The sequence below is a fragment of the Chinchilla lanigera genome, unplaced genomic scaffold (genome assembly GCF_000276665.1).
Source record: "Chinchilla lanigera isolate Chin_1 unplaced genomic scaffold, ChiLan1.0 scaffold00022, whole genome shotgun sequence".
In the NCBI taxonomy this organism is placed as follows: Eukaryota; Metazoa; Chordata; class Mammalia; order Rodentia; family Chinchillidae; genus Chinchilla; species Chinchilla lanigera.
In genome coordinates this window covers 9521141-9531537 of record NW_004955423.1, presented here as the reverse complement: position 1 = coordinate 9531537, position 10397 = coordinate 9521141, and positions in this window count along the sequence as shown.

Genomic DNA, 10397 nt, shown 5'->3' with positions numbered 1-10397 from the left:
TCCCAGTGTATCTTTGATTTCTTCTTTGGGTCACTTCTTTGGGAATAAAGGAATAAATCTCAAAACAACAGGGGAAAAATCAAGGCTTTAAAAAAATCTTTAGATGCATAAATTATATAGATCTACATGTGAATTTATCTTCTTTATAAACTAAATCATCCACATAATCTCATTTCTAACCTTATCCCCACCCAAAAATTTCAGGTATAATTTTAACTAAAGATTCTTTATTTGCTTGTCAAGACTATGATTTTTCTTAATTCTGATGAAAGCAAGGCAAAAGTTCATATTCCCACAAATAACACCTTGCAAAGAGTTGATGGTGCTCCAAGTGTCCCTCTTCCTCCTCAAGTCTTAAGTGCCTATTTTAGAGTGTGTTGTAATTCAGTCCCTGGTAGAGAGAATTTCTCCAAAGAATAGAAAACCTGAAGAGAACAGTGAAAGAACATAAGAAATGGTACAGTAAATGAGGGTCAAAAAAGCTTCCAAATTATTTCAATTACTAAGTTCATGGAGTGTGTGGAACTTAAGTAATGCTTTGTTTTGCACTGTAAATGGGAAAAGTAACAAAAGAGCTATTTTCTATTCCCAAATTCCTATCATCTACCTAAGGCAGCAAGCACAGGACAAGTAAAAGGCAAAGCACAGGTAAGTGCTGTAAGGAACGATGGACACAAGAGCCGAGAACTGCAGCTGCTGGAGACCTGGGGGTGGGGGTGGGTCATGGAAAATAAAAGTGAAATGAAGAACTCAGTTAAAACGTTAATAAAGAAGTTTCCCACTTGCATCAGTGATGGCGTTTCACCTCTTGCTACCTTAAAGAGACAACATGAGGAATGTCCGAGCCTACTTCTGTCCATCCACTTGATACTTTTTATTAGTTTAGGATAGGTTCAGCCTTTTGCCCCAACTAGGTAATGTAAACATGATAGATGCCTTGTTCTCTCTCACGTCAGTGTTCAGATAGAGGGACCAGGGTAGAATGGCTCTTCTTGGTTTTAGGAACATAGCCTCCTCCCAGTGCTCTATGATGCATGACATCCATTCCCAGAATCATTTCACAGCCTATAAGGCTGCTTCTGCAATTGCCATCACTGAAATCCAACCAGCAAGGAAAAGAAAAGAGAGAAGGAAAAAACCTTCAAAGTCTCATTATTCTGTTGTTAAATGGACACAAATCTGGCCTAAACCTGCCTATGTGAGTGAGAAAATTTGGCTCCAAGTAGTCTCTGGTAGATAGTGAACTACAAGTTAGTGTGAAGTGCAAGCAAGTTGGACTCTAACCCTTGAAACTGAGTGACTGAGCCTTAGCCCATAACAGTCATCACCCTTCAGCTAATGCCAAGTGGAAGGGATTCCAAATTATGCCCAAGGCCCGGGGATATAGCTCAGTGGGATAAGCACCTGCCTGGCAAGCGCAAGGTCCTGAGTTCCATTCCTGGTACAAACAAAACAAAACAAAACAAATTATGCCCAAATAAGGCAACACTAAGCTACACCAATTGATAATAATTTCTGTATGTCATTTCCTGTCCTTGTTATACAAGTAGCTCACTACATTGTAAGAGGGGGCGTTCTAAACTATCTTTGTTCTACAGGACAGCCTGGTTCCAGAATCTTTTTCTTGCTTAAGTTAATTTTGTTAAATTTAACTGGTCTCGCTTTTATTTTTAATACTGTAGATAAAGAAGAAAGGATATTTATGGTTAACTTGTAGTTGCTTCTGCCAGTAGGCCACTAAGCATGCAGAGTAAATGACTTTGAAAGTGTGTCTTCAGCTGTGTTTTTCTCCAGAGTGAGCTTGGACTCTGCTAACTCAACTGAATTTCAGACCTGAATCTCTCTGTAAATTTTTGTTCAGGGGAAGAGGAAAGGGAAATAATTTAAAAGCAAACCTAAAAGTATAAAGTCATTCCTCAGCCTCTGAGGACATCTTTCCAGCATAATCAGCGAATGAAGGATGGTTTGCCTTTCTCATGCACACAGTGAAGGTCTATGGTGGGCAGGGCTGAGCGCCTCAACAATGACAGAGGGTGCTTTCACCCTCCATGCAGGGGAAGACCAGTGTGATCCAGACAATCAAGTCATAGAGAGAGGCTTGAGACTCAGCAGGTAGGGAGCCTTTGTCTCCAGATGGCTGGAAAAACCAGGCAGGGTCGGATTCCTTCTCAGATCACACTGGATTTCCATCAACATGACCTCAGTCTGCAGCGGATAGCAAATACACATGTTTCGTGGAGAAGCACCTCGTGAATATGAGTGGGAAAGGGGGCCAAGATGACAAATATATCTTATAGCGAAGGTTCATGTGAGAATTGATTAATATTGAATTTGATTGTTTCAACCCAGGCAGGATATCAGATCCAGAAGGGATTTAAGAAAGTACTTACCACTCCACTTCCTCTCCCCACGCCACACTTGAAGCCTAGATTCAAAACTTACAAATGAGATTTAATTTAAAGGCTAGATCACAAACTGTCCACTGTTCAGTGGAATCTAACCTCACTTGTTTTCTATCAGACAAAGTATGTGTGTAACAGAAAATGTGCCCCCCACCCACCCACATCCCTACCCAGTATACTTCAGTTTCTTAGTTGCCCAGGTGATAGTTCCTGTCAGATCCAGTTGCTCCTGTCTCTTAGAAACAACTGGTCACTGTGATGCATAGCTGGTTACTATGATGCACATTGTATAAACCAATCCCTAAGTGACACGCCATTCTGCCTCATACTTCCTGCTTGCTTACCCAATATAAGACCTAGACCACCAGAGATCAGCGCCTGATATTCTGGGAATGATCCTGATGAGTATCTGTCAATGTAAATAAATCTGCCTCCAAATCCTGGGTGTTATTTCAGTGTTTCTGCATGCTGTTGCACATATAGTGTATTCTAATGAGGCTGAAATTTCCTGTTCAGTGGTATCTTCCATTCTTTGATGGTTACAACCAGCAACTTCACACTTTTACATTAAGTGTCTGTACTTCAAAGGCATTTGAGTTTCAGATACCACTCATACACTGTCCATTGTAAAGCAAACACACACACACACACACACACACACACACACACACAGAGTCTCCAGATTTAGTTGAAAAACAAGGTGGCTTAGTGTGTTAGAATGTGCAACAGATTTGAGCATCATTTTTGGCCCCTAGTGGACATGGTGATGAATATGAAGAAAAAAAGATCAATTGTTGGCAGTGTCTTCATCTGTCCTCAATAAATATCCTATATGAATATAGATTTTTGACCCTCTGAGATTAGCATATGCTGGTCAGGGACACGCATTGTCTTTTGGTTGTATTAGTAAAGTATGTCTTTGAGGAAATGTAATTTACAAAAGTTTAAGGACCCACAGTTGCCCAAAACTACTCCCCTATTTGGAAATCAAATGCAAAAGGTACTTACTGGTGGTGATTCATCTGCCTTTGACAATCCTTGCAAATGGAATCTGCAGGGGTTACCTCTGGGCCCAGAGCCATTAAGTGTTTTCTGTAATGATTTGGAGGATGAAGTTAAATGTTCAAATTGCTGAGTGCTACAGGACAGATATACCTCTTAGGAGAAAACTTGTTAATTCTGCTTCTAAACCAGGAACAGAAGCCACAGGAAGCAGGAGTGCATTGGATGCATTAATGAATAGCTTGTTAGTTTCATGCTGCAGCTCCATAGGCAATTAAATGGTCTGGGTACCATTTCTGGCCAGTTTTGGCAGGATCATATAGAAAGAGAGAGGTGAAAATCATCACAACCAAGGTCATTTGGTGGTTGTGGCTGCATGTGTCTTATATTCACTTGGAAGGGGGAGGAAACTTCAGGGGACCATTGTATGTAGCAGACTGGTGTCAACAATGGAGGTCCCTGCAAGAGATCCCAGAGAAGTCTCTGACTGTCACCTAATAGGAAGCTAATCTGATACCTCTTTGCCTCTGATCAGGGTGTTCTTGTCTATGGTGGTCTTGAACAAGAAATCAGGAAAGCTGAGATGCTAAGCCATCTCCAGATAGAAATATGCCCCTCTTCACAGAGCAAGGACTGATCTAGCACCTTTATCACAGCAGAGGTGATAGTAAGATCAGTGAACAATGTCTAAATAATACCAAACGTGCTTAGTACCTGCTAGGGATGCCTAAGCCCAGATAGCCAGATCCTTAAGAAACCAATAAGGGGACAGATATACCAAGATGGTTTGTGCAGTCACTCAAGCACCACCCCATGGGACACCTTTGGTCACAGAGGTTAAGGATCTTAAACTTCCAGCAAAGTGAGATAAAGCAACTAAAGCAAGTTTTATCACAAGAGCCTTTTATCTGTGGCAAACATCCCAAGCTAAATATCTTCTTTCTGCATCCAAAGCAGCAGAGTTCAGTAAACTGTGCTTTAGATCCTGTTTTCAATAGATTGCATTCTGTCTTTACATGCTTAGAAATAACTGACTTGACAATAATACTATAAAACCCATCCAATTATAAACATTTTCAGGAAAAGTTAGGGAAACTCTTCAAGAACTCAGTAGTTTCTCCCTTTTAAGAGTTAACATTCTGGTTGGTGTTTTTTTGTTTTGTTTTGTTTTGTTTTGTTTTTGTGGGCCCGAAGTAATATTATTTACTTATGGACCTGAAGACTCCTGCTGAGATAGGCTGTGTGCAGTGGGTGAAATCAATGTGCCAGGTAGACCCGAGCTTGCCTCCAGCCCCTCATTTACCTGATGAGGGAAGCTAGCTGAGTGGTATGGCCCCACTGTGTCTCAGTACTTCCGCTCTTCTTCCCTGCACACAGAGCCAAGCAGCAGGAGCCTAGCACTGCCCAGTAAACTTATAACATAAGCCGTGTCATTACCTTAAGATTTCTAGTGGTCACCTTTAAAAAAAAAAAAGGAAAGAAAACCAAGAGAATGATTGAGTAATTTTGATAATGATTTTATGCCCATGTATCCCAAATATTATCCTAATATATAATCAATATAAAATTTTAATGATAAACCTTATAATCTTCTTGAGTTTTTTCCTTTGAAATCCAATGTGTATTTTATACCTACAGCACATCTCAATTAAGTAATATCCAAAAAAAACCGTAGCAACAACTTAAATAAGAAAGACTTTCCTGATTATGTATTTGAGTTCTGAAGGTCAGTTGTCCAGGGTTGGTATGCCTACTCCATATGGTTGGATCCCAATCTTAACACGTTACTTCATCACCTCAACACATAGTTTTCTTCATGGCCCAGAGTAGCTGCTTGGATGTCAGTCATCGTAACTGTACTCCAGGCAAGAAGAAGCAGTAAAGAAAGGCACTTGTTATGAATAGTTGTAAGCAGCACTTCCAATTATAAATGACTTCCACTTCCAAATGAGAAGAACTTCGTCACTTGGCAATACCCAGCTGCGAAGGAGATGGGAACTGTGGTCTTGTTGCAGATAGTCAAGTGTCAGTTAAACTGGGACAGGAGGGTGGATACTGTGGTAAAGCTAGCAGTGCTTCTATAATGCTGGTCTCATGAGGCTTATTGGCAATTGAATGGGAGTCTACTATACAGTGATTGGTATGACATAAAATGTGCATTAAAATATGATTTTATTACTATAACCCCATCCAGTTCAGGACTTGTACAGTCACAGAATTAAATGTATGACAACCCTAGGTACTGCTTATTTGATGCATACTAACATTGATTTAAAAAATAAAATAGTATTACTTTTTTAGGTCCTTGAATACTGAGTAGTTCTAGAAGTTTTATCTTCATAAGGGCATATACGCCCAAGCAAAACAAGTAAGAAAAACTTGCATTATTTAAGCTTGTTAAGAAGTTGTTATGCTAAGTTAAAGGAAATGTACTAAGACAAATGCATGTAAGTTTTTATTGGCCTCCAAAGACCTAAGGAAGTTAGTTTAAAGAATTGGTATATTCTAAATATATCTTGTCCCTATTCCAAAGTAATCATTCAGTGCTATTCAGGATGCTTTTGTGAGACTAATTAAAGGGAGCCTTGTGATACTTGTGTGATTTTAATGAAGGTTGGTATAAGTCAATAACAGCAAAAATTAAAAACAAAATAAAGTTAAAATCTGAGTGGAGCAGCCTTCATTAACTTGAGCCAATTAGGTTGACATTAGTCTGCTTAATTATCTATTTGAGCAGATTTCTATTCTGAATTTTTAATGCTAAGGTGACTTCTCCCAATCACCAGGATGTCTAGAGATCAGTCATCAGCCTTCAGTGTGCTGTGGGTGCAGAATGCAGAATAAATTAACACATACTTAATCCATCCATAATAAAAAAAAAAAAACATCTCTGGAAGAAGGAGGAAGGGAGTACTGGACTGGGGATCAGAAAACCTGGATCTGGTCTCAGATCTGCTACTGATTTATCTGCAAACCTTGCATAGGTCCCTTAATTTCTCCCTCTCCAGTTGATACCCGTCTAAAATAAACAGCTAGAGCTTTATCTCAGCACTCAGTTTCTATGATTTTCTAAGAATGCAGTGATTTGAGTTATATATGTCACTGCTCCCCTCCACTATTCAGTTAAAACAGCATTGTCACATTCTAGATCATTTCCTCTTCATAAACATTCTAAGATTTTGGTCTGATTATGATCCTCTCTGCAACATGCTAGAACAGCTGTTTTCCTTGAGAATTGTCAAGCTTGCTGATTGTACAATTCTGTAGACTTAAATTTAAATCATTTCCACTGTTTCCTCTGGTAAAAGTGTCTCCCTAGGAATAGAACGTCATTACAGTCAGAACCTAGAGTTGAGGGGATTGAGATGCACACGTGTTTCCCAGGTGGATCACAGGGGTGAAGGCAAAGAGATCCAATCAACCTTATATCCTGAGGACAGTACCTTATCATCACAAGTGTACCCTCCAAGCTGAAACCTCAGTTGTACCTTTAAGAGGTCATTCCATCACTCTATTGGGCCAGAAGCTTTATGATAGATCAGTATGTGATAGGACAATAGATCATATGGTCACTTGCAGATTGCCATCTCTCCTTTATTTTATAGTGAAACCCTTGGCCTGAGTAATACTGTGTGGGATTCTGTACATCCTTGGAGAGTATTTCTGACTGAATCCTGTGGATTCAGGAAATATGTACCCATTTTAGTTAAGATGAATCACTGTCCCTTTTAGAATGAAAGGCATCCAGTGTATTTAACTGGCTGTTAAGTAGCTGATTAGCCTTCTCAAAGATTGATGCCATATCTAGTATCACTAAATATCAGTGCAAAAGTTGGAAGCTTGGCTATTTGTTAACCAGAATTTTTGGTAACAGTAAGCCAGACTCCATGCTTTGGGTGTATGTGTGGTCCCCACTCCTGCCACCACGGCTACTGTATTCTTGAGTTCATTGGCACTGCCCATCACAGAGGCTGGCTGACACTAGTTGGCCAAGTTATTCTGTCTGCTTGATTATTGAGTGCCTCTTCCATGGCAGATACTATTTGGTAGACATTAATTAGTACTTGAAAACAATCTTCACATTTAACGCCCACTTTCATAAATCTACTTACAAGTCTCTTCTTTCTTCCCGGTGTGTTCTGCCTAATCATTTTCTTCCCAGTTGCCTGACCAACCAAACAAGCCATTTGTACTGCCCTTGAGTTTGTACACACTCCATCTAACCTTGGGACATGTTACATAAGTAGATGACCCTTTGATGTGTTTCCAAATATGGACTTATTGGGAGGATTTCCCTTCACTACCATTCTAAGATGCACCCTCCTCTTACAGAAATAATTGTGAGAGTGCTGAAGAAACTATAGTAGATAACAGGGGGATCTGGGCCACATGCTCATGTGCTTTATTGTGACCTCCTTTTTGTACCTGGTCCTAGATCTCTCATTTCCATCTTACAGGATACTGCTCACCAGATCTCAATACTTCATAGGTATGGTAGAAGCCAGCTCATGGTGACCACTGCTGAGCACTGCTTGTTGATTTCCCATAGCTAGACATTTGTCTTTACTGAGATTCGGTAATACACCAGGAACTCTTTTTCAAAGTGATAATTCTCTGCTACAGATAACATGGTATTGCTTCATAACCTTGGAAGTCCATGTTGTACTTTCTGAATTGAGTTTTGCCATAAACCTTACAAAGAACATTCCCTTATTAAAAAATCACCTCTCCTAGCACTGAGTCAGAGCTTTCAAGAAGGTGGCTGAGCAGTAAGCAGCAACCAATCAGCCACTCCAAGATTCAGAATCCAGGCACTGGAAAATAACAATTTGGGGAAGAAAAGGAAGGAGTTTGATACCTGGGTCCCAGGAAGGAACTGATGGGAAAATTGGAGCCTTCAGGGAAATTGAAGAAATAGACCATAGTGTAGAAAAAGGAAGTGGTAATGTGCACCTTCTTCCTGGCTCTTGGCTCATGTCTCGTGGGAAAGGAAGATCAAATCTGCAGAGACACAGTGAAAGTAGGTGACTCCAAAGGTCTTCAGAGAGAAATGCGCCAGTGGAATGGAACAGTGGATGCTGTGCCCTATCAAAGCTGGTGAGGGATTCCAGTGCGAGCATCTGCCATATCCTGGGAAGGTTGCTTGGTTGGAAACCATTCTAGGGTGGGGGCAAATTGAACCTAGCACTCAGAGCAGCCATGAGTTGTCTTCATCTCAGGACTTTCAGTGTTAAACTTCCACAGTGACTGGGTGAAGGACAAGGATGGGAGACATCTATGGTCAAGACATCTATGGTCAGTATGGCAAGCAATACCCAGAGTGTTATAAGCTAAACACCTCATGCCTTGAGTTGAATATTGCTACAAAACTGTAGACCCCAGAAGATAACAACAAACTTGAAATCACAGAGACATTTCTTTTTCTTTGCTCTTGGTTTTCTTTTCTTTTTGTTTAATTGGGTGTCATTTTTCATTAATTTTGTTTTTAGTGAGTGTGAACATTATTATTAGTTTTTTGTCCTTGTTTTAGTTCTTTTTTCTTCTTTCCTTCCCTCCTGTCTTCTTCACCAGTTTCCTGAGGCTAGGGTAATCTTTTGTTCTTCAGCCTTGCTTCTAATCTCTTTTTCTTCTTTTCTCTGTATATTTCTCTTCTGCATTTTAGATATCCCCCCCTTAATTACATCTCCTTTTTTACTCTGTAATTTCTTTCTTTCTTCTCCCTTTTTCTTTCATCTTCTGTTTCTTGTGTTTTTGTCCTACCTTCACCCAGTTTTACAGACATCCTTCTATTCCCCAATAAGGTCCTTTCTACCACTTCTCTCTCCTCCTTCTCATATCATAGTTTAAGATTTCAAAGTTTTCCTGTTGCACCTCCCCTCAATTCCTGAACTTTAAATCTTTAGTATTATAGCCATAAGGCTTTGTTAGTCTGTAATATTACTGTTAAATTCTTTTTTACCATTAGCAGAAATACAGTTACATCTATAACTATATTAGCGGTAAGTTAATATCTGAGTTGCCTCAATGTTCACATCATAATTAACAGTTTCTTCTCTAGGATTAAGGGTGTACATAACTGGTTCTTATGGTATGTTGAATCTAATTTGTCTTGGGCAATACTATGGTAGGTGTTTCACTTTATAATAACGGGTCACATAATTGTCACTATTTCTCTGTAAAGCAGCACTAAGACGGCCTTTATGACATTAACAATACTATTGTACATTCTCAGAGAACCTGGTTGGTGGACTAAATACACTGAGTCCTCTTTTCCCAAAATCACCAAGGTGGTCCAATCTTAGGGCTATGGCAAAGGATTATGGTTAGCCATGTCCAGAGTACAACACCGAAAAGCAAATAAAGAGATCTCAATACTAGCAACAAAGGCTTTAGACTATCAGCATCCACAAACTTCAGCACAAAGCAAAACAAATAAATAAAAACATGGGAAGAAAAGGCAATAAGATCTTCCCCAAATCCGCAACTCCCCCAAAACCAGTCCAGAGGGTATCAAAGGGGAAAATAGTATAAGCTACACACCTAGATTACTCAGAAGCATAGCAGAGGAAGTTAGAAAATCATTCAAAGAGATCTCAGCAAGATTAGAGGAGATATAACTAAACATACAATGGAGCTGGGTATGGAGTTGCACACCTGTAGAGCCAGCAATTAGGAGGCTGAGGCAGGGATCATTGTGAGTTCAGCACTATCTTGGGCTACAAAATGAGCTCAAGGCCAGCCTGAACTGCGTAGTGAGATCCTGTCTCAAAAAGACAAAAAAATATATATATATATATATAATGAAGGTAATACCAAAAAGATGAAGGAGCTCTCAGAAGTCACTAATAGAAAACTAGATGAACAAAACAAAGCAATACAAAACCTGAATGACCAGTTTACTAAAGAATTACAATGCATGAAGTTTCAATCAGAAATACAGGAGATTAAAAACCGTATTGAAAATATAGGCAGGGGCTGGGGATTTAGCTCAGC